We start from the raw sequence: 13,835 nt of genomic DNA on the forward strand, positions 1-13,835 counted from the left end.
CATAAACTGTATTCTTCTAAAGCAACAAGAGGTTATTAGCCTGAATATTTGTAATTTACATATTAACTGAAACTGCTTCAAGAAAGCCATGACCTATACCCATGCCACAAACCAAAGGGAAGATTAATTGCATAATATGCAAATGATATTATTTTGTTTCATTTCAAGGATGGAGGTTTCCCCAAGTTCTCTGTAAACAGAGCAAATTGGACACGCCACTTATAAAGGCAGATATATCAACAGATTAGAGAAGGAAGCATTGCTAATCAAATGTCAATATATGTTTTGCAACAGAAAAGGAAGCAGTTATAATTATGTTCTGTCCTAGTTGCAAAAGAAAAGGATGTTTAATCAGACTATTAATACACACTTTAACCCACTGCTAAATGAAGTGACACCTGGCTTCCCCCCCCCCCCCCCTTTTTTTTTTTTTAATAGTATTAGGCCTTGGTCCTGCAAACACTTGTGCAGCTGCTTGGCCTTAAGCACATGAGTTATCAACTTTGACAAGACTATTAGAAGAACAAGAAACACTGACATGTGAGGAATTAGGTATAATAGAGTGTTATTCTGAAACTTAAAGTTTACAGGGGCCTTTTGTAATATCGACGTAAGGTTTGCTTGAACTAGTAATTCCTTTGCTTTCTGTTGTCTTTCTGTTCTGTAGATTGCTAGTAAATAGTACTTTTGACTAATCTCCATCATTGAACAGGGCATTGGCTATTATATCTGGGAAGGTTATGTGCTGGTTCTTTCAAGGAAATCAAACTATGTCCTCCCCAAGGAGATACACACCTTTATTGTTCTGTACCAGTCAAAGACATGAAGATGGCTACAGCTCCTCCAAAGAAATGCTCCAGCACTGCAGGGCTGATGGGTGCCACCTGTGAGCCAGGATAGCTGTATCAGCTGAGAGCACAAGACATATTTCAATGTAGAACAATGACAATCATTAAAGTTCCCAAACAAAATGTGTACTTTTGAGTTGGGGGAGGAGAGAGGCTGTGCAGGAATGTATTTTATGAGTAGATGTCATGTCTTAAACATAGTGTGGTTAAAAGCATAGGACCAGGAATTCTTCATTCCACTCCTGGCTCTGTCAAACCTTTGGCAAGTCATTTCAATTTATCTGTGCCTCCTTTTACACATATGTAAGAAGCTGGTATTAATACTACAGCCTTACAGGGTTGTTATCAGTAATGTTTGAAAAGCATCTTGTCATCCTCAGATGAGTACTATTACAAATGTGCAAACTACTGATATTATTAAAGGGTGCATAGATTAAAAATGAAATAAAACTATACTTAAAAATAACCCCAAACCAGGAAGACCCATGAATTTCCTGGGTTGAATAGACAAATGTCTGACACTAACAGCCAAATAGAGCACTTTATTTGGTTCATATCCCAAAGCAATTTCCTAATCTACACTATTGTGGCATAAAAGAAATACACAAACAATACCATTAGAATATCATGATAATTCCTAAATATAGGATTAGATTTTAGGACCACCTGATTCATTCCTCCAAACTGCACTTTGTCACCAGAAACTTTGAGTAGTTTACAGTGTTAGAAAGGGTGTTAATATCAGTTAATTCTCTCCCTCCTCCAGAACAGGCAAATTCAATCCTCTGTGCGCTGAGACTTCCAGGACATTAAGGTAGTTATCAACATCTATTGCAAATTATTGGAAGTAATCAACACAACTATTGCAAATTGCTGTTACTAATTAGCAGGTCATCTTCTCATTAGAAGGGCTAATTTCTTTGGTCTGACTGCATACAAACCAGTACAGTAGCTTGTACTTCAGTAATTCTACATTTCTATCTGTAATACAAACATATACAATATATTGTACCAACCAAGTTACTTAAAACACATTCATGTCATTTTTGTGTATGGCTAATCTTCATTCCCCTTGAAGTTACCTTACTGTTAGTAAAGTAGTCAGAACTCAGAGGCTAGGTCTACACTACAGGGGGGGTCGACCTAAGATACGCAACTTCAGCTACGTGAATAGCATAGCTGAAGTGGGGTATTTTAGGTCGACTTACCTGGCTGTGAGGACGGCGGCAAGTCGACCACTGCCGCACCGCCATCGACTCCGCTTCCGCCTCTTGCCGCGGTGGATTTCCGGAGTCGACGGAAGAGCCATCGTGGATTGATTTTATCGCGTCTTCACTAGACGCAATAAGTCGATCCCCAATAGATCGATTGCTACCCGCCGGGTAGTGAAGACGTGCCCAGAGACACTTTAAGCACTGGGGATCAGCTTGTAAGAGAAGGAGACGTCTTTCTTTGTGAATAGGGGATCAGATGGATTCCATGCATGAATATAGGATTTTCTTTTAAAGTCACAGAGCACTTTCAGTATTTTACTTGCTGGTGCTGCCATTTGTGACTTGTACCCTAATGTGCACAGCACTCCATTTAGTATCTTATTTTCACCCCATATTAGCATTCTGTATACATAAAATGCAGAGAATCTCTTTGTTAAACAAACTCACTCTGATTACACTTTCAGTTTCTTTGCACGAAGCTGACTACAAAGTATAAATATGTTTAGGGTCTCAGAGCTGGCCTTGGAAGATTGTTCACAAAGACGTGATTCATATCAGCTCCTGAACATTAACACTTTCCCTATGACTCATGCAGAAGGCTAAACAATAAAACAGAGTGCTTATTGAGGTTTTGTTTAAAGTGCATGAAGAACCTATTAATAATATTTTTCATTTTAATTGTTTAACAATGTCACTCCTATTATTAGCTGCAAAGAGGTGGTGTTTCCATTTCCATCCTGAAATGAATTCATGCGTTGATGACTGATATTAAGGTTATTTAATAGCTAAAAAATAAAGAATGTACTATTCGCTATATAAAGTACAGCACAGATATGGCTGATACACTCATGTGAATTCTCTGATAAAACAAAAGAGGCAAGACAATTGCCTTCTTTAGAACATCATGCAAGACTCATCTACAACAGAGCCAGCAACATATTGATCAACAAGAGGCCTGTTCTCATATAATTATATTTCCTCCAAAGAGACTATCTGAAAGATGAAGCAGAGAATATGGCCTCTCTCATACAATGGAGTCTTTTAGCGCTTATATTTGATCCCTAGATACTATGGTGTTCACTACAGTAAACATGGATAGAGCGAAGGATGGATAAAATAAGAGAGTTGTATCTTAGGACTTTCTATGCTGCCCACCACCGCATTATCAAAGTAGGTAAATCCTTACTAGTGATTGGTAAATCTGAAATAGATGAGAGTTTAGGTTCAATCAGATAAGCAACCACAAGTTGGAGGCTTCTTATCTGAACTGTTTGGAACTTTGAGCACTCCTGACCCTTATCTATTTTACAGGAGTCATCATTATCTACCTACCTAGACAATATTTCATTTACAGCCTAGAAGACTATTAAGGGCCTTTGGGAGCATGACTGCCAAGGACACAGGTACCAGATAATGCAACACACATTAAAATGCATGCTTTTTTACTGCACTTTTCACTATCATGGCACTATTTTTAAGGTAGCACCACAACCCAGAGGGCATCCCATTTATATGCCGGTCTTTAAAGTTCCATGTCACAGTCATCTTCTGGCTGTGAAGACCTGGATGCTTCTTTGTAGAGACTTTTCCCTTCCATGTCACTATGTAATTGATCAGAGACCACTCAAGTTGTAACATGAGGCACTCCCCTATCTTAGGGCTGGCTCCACATCACTCCCAGACTCTCTTACCTCCAGGAGCCAGAATCATTATGATCCCTTTTATGGGGATCCCAGAAATACCCAGAAACTATGATATGAAATATATCTACATGTATCCTCAGGTTCAGAGTAACTCACTGGCTAGTATTTAATTATATTATAAGAAGCTAAATCATACTGTTAAAAAGGCATACCCAGAAATAAAGATTCAGGTCTGCAACAGCACCAGATAAGGGACCATAGCTGGAACTAAGGCATTCCTAAAACTTATTCATTCCTTGAAATGAACACAGACTTAAAAGGACACTAGAAAGAGTGAACTGGGAGAGAAAAATGTAAAAGGAGCTAAGAATACTGAACAGCTGAAGAAAAGAACAACATAACAAACAGTAGCAAGTTACAAAATGGCCACTTCAGAATTGCAGCTGCTAGTCTCTGCCAAAATTAAAAAGCCAGACCCCACCACCCAATGGATCCTGGGAAAAAGATACTATAAAGGGTCAACTCTATAGTAGGGAGAGTTGATAGAGCTCAGATATTTACCAAGGAAGATGTTGCTTTAGTACTGTATGTTTCACTACTTTATCACAGTAGGTGTAAGTGGGTCTTATCTTCAAAGAATTTAACAAATCCTGCAGTCCATACTTAGCCTAAAATTCCACTTAGTCCTTTGGGAATTTGGCTTATTCTAATTAGTTTCAAGCCTGAGCTTGATACGTTTATGGAGGGGGTGGTATGATGAGATTGCCTATAATGGCATATGGCCCATCTGCAACTGCTAGTAGCAAATATCTCCAGCGGCCAGAGATAGGATACTAGATGGGAAGGGCTCTGAGTTACTACTGTGAATTCTTTCCCAAGTGTCTGGCTGGTAGGTCTTGCAGACAAGTTCAGAGTCTAACTCATTGCCATATTTGGGGTCAGGAAGGAATTTTCTCTCAGGTCATATTGGCAGAGATATGGGGAGAAGGGGGTTCACCTAGGGTGACCAGATGTCCTGACTTTATAGGGACAGTCCCGATATTTGGGGCTTTGTCTTACATAGGCACCTATTACCCCCCACCCCCATCCTGATTTTTCACACTTGCTGTCTGGTCACCCTAGGTTCACCTTCCTCTGCAGCATTGGCTATGGCTCACTTGCTGGTTTTAATAAGAATAAATGGTGAATTCTCTGTAACTTGAAGTCTTTAAATCATGATTTGAGGACTTCAGTATCTCAGCCAGAGGTTAGGGCTCTATTACAGGAGTGGGTGGGTGAGGTTCTGTGTCCTGCAATGTGCAGGAAATTAGACTGGATTATCAGGATGGTCCCTTCTGGCCTTAAAGTCTATGAGTCTAAATTTTGGATGAGAATCGGAACCTTGAGCTTCTCCTACCCTATGAGCAGGTACCCTCTTGAGAGGAACCATGGTCTTGTGGTTAAAGCACTAGCTGAGTAATCAGTCTAGCTAAATTCAATTCCTGACTCTGCAATAGACTTCCTGGATGACCCTAGACAAGTCATTTAATCTCTCTTTGCCTTAGTTCCTCCTTTGTAAAGCATGGATAATTCTTCCTTTTTCCCTCTGCCTTTTCTATTAAGGTTCTGGTCCTGCAACTGACAGTACACAGAGAGGCTGCTACTCCCATTCAAAACCCCATTGACTCCAAAGTAGAATATAAAGAAAAAGTATAATTATTTTTATTTCAGTAACACCTTGCAATCCTAATAGAGCTCAGTCCCCCAGGGTGCTAGGCACTGTATACACAGAATAACAGACAGTCTATGCTCCAAAGAGCTTATCATTTAAGAACTTGTCTACACAAAACCAACATGGTTAATTAATTAAATTGATGCAAGATGCTTGTGTGGAAACTCTTAAATGAGCTTAAGAAAGCACCTTATAGCAATTCAGCTTAAGTCAGTAAGGAACTGATTTAGGATAACTCTATATAAGGCAGCTGTAAACCCCGTGTAAGAGTGACCTCAAAATAGAGCTGAGCCATTGTAACCATTGAGGGTAGACCCATAAGTTATGGTTTACCCATTGGAGGTAGCCCATATATTACTGTCTGTTTGTACAGTGGCCAGTACAATTCGGCCCTGATCTCACCTCAAGGTGCTCCTGTACTACAAATAATAATGAGTAATGGACAAAAAGATTCTACTTTTCCTCGGTTTTTCAGATTGCCTGAAAAATGTGAACCACCAGAATGTTTAATTCCCCAATTCTTATCTCAGCCACAGATGACTAAAAAAGTGGAAGGGAAATATGAGCAGGGGAAGCATTTCTTCGTGTTTTCATATGCTGCTTGTTGCTAGGAAAAATATTTCCTTAGCATCTCTGTGAGCTCTGCACATCAGCTTCACTGGAACTCTGCTGTTTGCCAGAGAGTATAAACCAAAGCAAATGTCAGAAAAATAGGAGGAGGAAGAAACAACACTTGGAAAATTTACCCCCATAGTGAATATTTGTACCCAGGTGACTGCTTCTCTTTCATATATATTTGTTTGTCGGTGGTTGGACACAAATGTACAGAATGGAACAGCACTCACCTATTTTCAGATCCATCTTTCTAGCGTGAATGGCATATTTCTGTTTTGGTTCTTGGTTGGGTTTTTTGATTGTTTGTTTGTTTTTTGAAAAGTGGGTGTTGTTATTTGTATTACAGCAGCACCTAGAGGCTGTAACTGGGATCAGGGCCCCATGTGCTAGGCACTGAACAAACACATAGTAAAAGTCATTCCATGCCCCAGCAAGCTTGCAATTTAAAAAGACAAAGCAGAAAGGAGGGGAGGAGAAACAAAGGGACAAAGAAATGAAGTGACTTGCCTAGGGTTACACATCAGGTCAGTGGAAAGGCCCAGGTCTCCTAACTTACAGTCTCTTGTTCCTTCCATTACATTATGCGGCTCTGATTGCAAAAGATGCTAGACTGATAACTAAGGGAGTGGGCTAACAATATTCAGATCTGAAAGCTCCCTACACTTCAGGGAGGATTAGATCTGAGCTCTCAGGCTCATCTCAACTGGGTATTGAAGTTCTTTATTTATCCACAGAACAGGTACCACATATTCATCAACACCGGGCTTCAATCCTCCCTTCCAGGGCCCTCCCGATATAAAAGGGTTGCTCATTTTCCATGCCATTTAATCTGCAGCCTGTCTGCTAAGGATGCCTGCAAAGGGGCAAGTGTCAATGGTAGAGAGTTTGGAGGTGCTTTATATAAAGATCCCTACCCATTAGAAACTATCCTGCAATCACCAAACTCACTTCACACAGGCCACTGAACAACCATTGAATGGTATCAACCTGGGCTGGATGTAAACTGACCCCCTTAGAGAGCATACGCTACATTCCCCATTATTAATCCTCCAATCACCCAGTCTCTCCTAGCTGCTGACTGATTTAGGCTCTTACACAGTGCTGTATGAATTTTCAAACAGTGCATAAGTTAGCATAACAGCATTTCTCATAACAGACAAAGGTTTCTTAAGTGACTTTTCCCAATTTCTTTGTATTGTTTTATAAGCCATCTGTTTTTAACCAGAGCTCTTTTTCTCATGGATAAAAAGAGAGACCAAGGCTTTGTTTGAATGCAAATATTGTGTCCAGCAGCTTGCCGGTATTTGCATAGAGATCTGCTTTCAAGTTTTATATATTAGTTTTTATACTCAGGGGAAAGTTTGGATTATTCCATCTGAACGGCCTTGAACAACTCTATATCAGAAAGAGCCTGAAAAACTGGAAATACTTCTACATGCAGGCAGGGGAAATGTCAGGTTTTGTTCTTTTCTTTTTTTAACCAGGGAACTTGAGTACTCATGAAAAGTGTATGACTGATAAGCAGTGGGTGAACCCAGGTGTAAAGTCAACAGGTGCAGTTGTGCAGGCTTCCCCACATAGCTGAACCATGCAAGGGCATGACCTTTGCTAGTCCAGTACTCAGTCTTTCTAGGGCAGAATCTGATAATCATGCCACAATGTGTGGCGCCTTTGCAAGGAGCACTAATGCCCACTAGAGACTATATTCCCATCAGCATATCAAGTTGTCACCCAATCAAGCCAGGTTTGCACTTCTGACAAAAAAGAATAGAGCATTAACCCACGACGCCACCTAGCTCCCATGAAAGGAATATGTTGGGAAATTATTAAACACACTGTTATAACATTACATTACAAATGGTACCTAACTGTTTGCTTAGAAAACACAGAAAAGGCTGATGATAGATATGAATGAGCATCACCCATGTGTTCATCTCTGTCTCCAGAAAAACTGATCATTGGAATTACCCCAGCCTGCTCTTAACGCATAGATCCTGCTCAGTGCTCCAGAGGAAAAGTAAAAAACACTCAATGCTCCTGCCAATATGCCCGAGGGGAAATTCTTTCCCTACCCCAGAACTGGCAATCAGCTTCACACATGATCAAGAAATGCTACAGATAACCATGCCTCATCCTCTCACGAGTTTCTTGGTGCCTATTTTCATGCTATCCCTTAAATTTGGATCCGCTCCTTATTCTGTTCTGTGATACCACATAGGAATATAAGAATTGCCAGACTGGCTCAGACTCACAGTCCATCTAATTCAATATCCTGCCATGGACAGTGGCCAGAACCAGCTTCTTGGGAGGAAGGTGCAAGGAACCTTGTAGAAGGCAGCTATGGGATAACCTGCCTCCAGGGAAAGTTATCTCTCTACCCCTCAAGAGTTAGAGGTTGCCTTAAGCCCCAAAGCCTTAGAGTTTATATTAGAGATAATCAAAAAGTTGTATCCTTATTCCATTCCATCACCTTAGTTTCCCCACCAACTTCCTTCTTTGCCTGACTACTAGGTGGGTGGGTGCGGAACTCAAACTATCGCCAGCCCCCTTAAGTCCTAAAAGAATGTGGTTTTATAATAGATCTGAGAAGTAGAAATGGACCAGAGACAGCAGATTTGGTTCCTCATCCAGATCCAAATTTATACAGTGGCTACATGGCGTTTGGTGTTTTGGGCCTAGCCCATCTCCACTGCAAAGACTTGGTTCCATTAAAAAACCTGTGTCCCAACAAGGACAGATTGGAAATGTCATAAAATGAGTTCTCTTTTCCCTTATTTACTGCAGCTGAATTCTACCCTGGTATTTGTTAATGTTCAGACTCCACTGCTTATTAAAAAAAAAAAAAGGAAGGAAGGAAGAAGAAGAAAAAGATTCCTCCTGATTTCAGGATGTCGGTTATATATGGATTAAAAAAAAAAAAAAGTGGCCATTGCTGTGGAATGCAGGAAATGTTGTGAGGTATTTTCACTGCAGCCACTTGAAAGCAGAACTGCTGTGGAAATAAACCATTCAACCTGGAGACTTTCATAAATAACCAACCCTCCACACAAATGGACTTTACTAAAATAAGACAGGAGATCTACATTACACACTTCACCTCTCTACAAAGGAAAAAGGACCGTAAGCTGTCTAAAATCCTACCTGCCACACGGGGCCACAACAGGGGTACCCCCAAGTCACCCAGCAATATCGTCAATTTATCCAGCTACACACTCAACCCAGCAGAAGAGTCTGTCCTATCTCGGGGACTCTCTTTTTGCCCCAGCACCCCCATGAACATGATACAGTTCTGCGGTGATCTGGAAGCCTACTTTCGTCGCCTCCGACTCAAAGAATACTTTCAAGATAACACTGAACAGCGCACTGATACACAGATACCCTCCCACCAACAACACAGGAAGAAGAACTCCACATGGACTCCTCCTGAGGGTCGAAATGACAGTTTGGACCTATACATAGAATGCTTCCGCCGACGTGCACAGGCAGAAATTGTGGAAAATCAACATCGCTTGCCTCATAACCTAAGTCGTGCAGAACGCAATGCCATCCACAGCCTCAGAAATCACCCTGACATTATCATCAAAGAGGCTGATAAAGGAGGTGCTGTTGTCATCATGAACAGGTCTAACTACCAGAAGGAAGCTGCCAGACAACTCTCCAATACCAAATTCTACAGGCCACTTTCCTCAGATCCCACTGACGAATACACTAAGAAACTGCACCACCTACTCAGGACACTCCCTACGCTAACACAGGAACAATCAACATACCCTTAGAGCCCCGACCGGGATCTACCTAAGATCCACAAACCTGGAAATCCTGGGCGCCCCATCATCTCTGGCATTGGCACTCTCACTGAAGGACTGTCTGGATATGTGGACTCCCTACTCAGACCCTACGCCACCAGCACTCCCAGCTATCTCTGTGACACCACAGATTTCCTGAGAAAACTACAATGCATTGGTGACCTCCCAGAAAACACCATCCTAGCCACCATGGATGTAGAGGCTCTCTACACAAACATCCCACACACAGAGGGAATACAAACTGTCAGGAACAGTATCCCTGATGATGACACAGCACAACTTATTGCTGAGCCCTGTGACTTTATCCTCAAGCACAATTATTTCAAATTTGGTGATAATATATACCTCCAGACCAGTGGCACCGCTATGGGCACCCGCATGGCCCCACAATATGCCAACATTTTTATGGCTGACCTGGAACAACGCTTCCTCAGCTCTCGTCCACTCATGCCCCTTCTCTACCTACGCTATATTGATGACATCTTCATCATCTGGACCCATGGGAAGGAGACCCTGGAAAAATTCCACCATGATTTCAACAGTTTCCACCCCACCATCAACCTCAGCCTGGACCAATCTACACAGGAGGTCCACTTCCTAGACACCACCATACAAATAAGCGATGGCCACATTAACACCACCCTATATCAAAAACCCACCGACCGCTACACCTACCTTCATGCCTCCAGCTTCCTCCCCGGTCACACCACACGATCCATCGTCTACAGCCAAGCACTGAGGTACAATCGCATCTGCTCCAACCCCTCAGACAGAGACCAACACCTACAAGATCTTCACCAAGCATTCTCAAAACTACGATACCCACACAAGGAAATAAAGAAACAAAACAACAGAGCCAGACATGTACCCAGAAGCCTCCTGCTACAAGACAGGCCCAAAAAAGAAACCAACAGAACTCCACTGGCCATCACCTACAGTCCTCAGCTTAAACCTCTCCAAAGCATCATCAGTGATCTACAACCCATCCTGGACAATGATCCCTCACTTTCACAGACCTTGGGAGGCAGGCCAGTCCTCGCCCACAGACAACCTGCCAACCTTAAGCATATTCTCACCAGCAACCACGCACCGCACCATAACAACTCTAACTCAGGAACCAACCCATGCAACAAACCTCGATGCCAACTCTGCCCACATATATACACCAGCAACACCATCACAGGACCTAACCAGATCAGCTACAACATCACCGGCTCATTCACCTGCATGTCCACCAATGTTATATATGCCATCATATGCCAGCAATGCCCCTCTGCTATGTACATTGGCCAAACTGGACAGTCACTACACAAGAGGATAAATGGACACAAGTCAGATATCAGGAATGGTAACATACAAAAACCTGAAGGAGAACACTTCAACCTCCCTGGCCACACAATAGCAGATGTAAAGGTAGCCATCTTACAGCAAAAAAACTTCAGGACCAGACTCCAAAGAGAAACTGCTGAGCTCCAGTTCATTTGCAAATCTGACACCATCAGATCAGGATTAAACAAAGACTGTGAATGGCTATCCAACTACAGAAGCAGCTTCTCCTCCCTTGGTGTTCACACCTCAACTGCTAGCAGAGCACCTAACCCTCCCTGATTGAACTAACCTCATTATCTCGATACTGATTTATACCTGCCTCTGGAGATTTCCATTACTTACATCTGAAGAAGTGAGGTTCTTACCCACGAAAGCTTATGCTCCCAATACTTCTGTTAGTCTTAAAGGTGCCACAGGACCCTCTGTTGCTTTTTACAGATTCAGACTAACACGGCTACCCCTCTGATTCCCAAATACACTCTTCTTGCTGACACTGTTGAGCCAATAGAAAAATTGCAAGTCAGCAATTCTCAGGCAGCAACAATACTAACTGTACCGTATCCACAATCAGTGCTGGTGTAATGTGCGTTGCAACACCATATTTCCCTGAATGCTGTGCTTAGAAATTTGATAAGATACAGGAGGACCCTTTAGCTGATGCTTTGGATTTATTGCAAATAACAAAAGTATAACACATACATATATTGGGTTAGATGTTTGGGTCCAGCCAAACTCCACTAGGAGCAGGATCTGAAGAGGGGGTGCTTTATTCCATGTTTCTGCTCTCTCTATCCTGCGGTACCAATCAAATGTAGGGAAAGCTAAAGATCGGGCCAAATCTCTTTATGTATCCAGAATTAGAACTGTGTACCAAATGTACTTGCAATAATTCACAATTTCTGTGCACAGCACAGAATACATTTTGAGGTGCACAGCAAGTTTATACAAATCATTTCACATAGCTCTATGCAAAATACTGAATCCCTGTAATATTGCTTTTATATTATAGTTCTGTTCATAAAGGTTTAATAACGAACAATAGATGCTGTAAGGAAGTTAGCGACATGAGTAGTGTGTGTTATAGATGGTTATGAACACACCCTAGAACAGGGGTGGGCAAACTTTTGGGAATAGAAATTGTATGGTGGGCCATGAATGCTCACAAAATTGGGGTTGGATTGCGGGAGGAAGTGAGGGCTCTGGTTGGGGGTGCGGGTTCTGGGGTGGGGCCAGAAATGAGTTCAGGGTGCGGGAGGGGGCTCCGGGCTGGGGCAGGGGGTGGAGGGTTGGGTGAGGGCTCTAGCTGGGGGTGCGGACTCTGGGGATGAGGAGTTTGGCATATAGGAGGGTGCTCTGGGCAGGGATCGAAGGATTTGGAGGGTAGGAGGGGGATCTGGACTTGGGCAGGGGGGTGGGGCATGGGGAGAGACTCAGGGGCACAGGCTCTGGGCAGCGCGCAGAGCAGAGCCTCCTGGCTGCCCCTTCGCATAGGAGCCGGAGGGGGGTCACGCAGTAAAGCTGCCACCGATCGCGGCTTTATCTTTTTGGGTTTTTTTCCTCTTCACCGCTTGGGGTGGCCAAAAAGCTGGAGCCGGCTCTGCCTGGCTGGAGCACTGGAGTGGGGCAAGCCCTAGATCCCACTCCCCAGCAGATGCTTGAGGGCTGGATTAAAATGGCTGGGAGGCTGGATCCAGCCTGCGGACCATAGTTTGCCCACCCCTGCTCTAGAAATTGGTGGAGATTATTATAAACTCAGATTATAAGTAAACTATTGAACTATATAACAATTGATTAGTAGATATTTTAAGAAATGGCTAATCATTCATTAACCCTTTAAAACAGTTTATAAATGGAACCATAACTATAAAGTGTGACCATGAAAATTCTGCAAAGTGTTACAGGAAAGTTCTCACCATTTCATTTTATGTTATTTCATATTCCTTGATTTTCAAATTTATTTCACCTTCATCAGATCAAAAATGATGGGCATGAATCATTTATTTAAAAATCATAGCGTTTCATCATGGGGATTTAGATTTCATAATCATGAATCAAAATTCTCTTATCAAACAATGTTACTTTGATAGGAAGCAGAAGTGTGGTATAGTGGACATCTTTGAAATGAGCCTTTAAGATTAACAGCTCGTTCAGAAGGGAAAGAGGATAGATGTTGGAAGTGGAAGGACAGAGAAATATATTATACAAACTTTATACACGTATTTATGGGGTGAGAGAATGCAAGAGTGATAAACAAATAGAGTAGGAGGCATTAGCCAAAGTAAGGATAGACTAAATATAACTTAATAGGATTTCTCCATTTCTAATTGCTATTAATCCATGAAAAATAGAAAACCATAAGTACAAAGGAAGAAGCATTTAAAGATGTAATTCTTCAATTGTGAAAATTGGGAACAGAAAGGGAGTTTAGACATAACTGTTTAACACAGAGGGTATTCAACATGTGCAATAAGTTACTAAAAGGAACAATTGCAATAAAGAGCATCCGTCAGTTCAAGAGGGAATTAAAGTGAGTTTATATTATCTGAGAGGATGGGGAGGCACAGTTGATACAGAGACAAATGCAAACCAAATACAAATAAGTGACATATTAAGAAACAAAGACTTCAGGGTGTGGGGGTACAGGGCTGGGTATGTGGGGGGGGGTTCAG

Source organism: Trachemys scripta, chromosome 4 (assembly GCF_013100865.1).
Source record: "Trachemys scripta elegans isolate TJP31775 chromosome 4, CAS_Tse_1.0, whole genome shotgun sequence".
Lineage (NCBI taxonomy): Eukaryota > Metazoa > Chordata > Testudines > Emydidae > Trachemys > Trachemys scripta.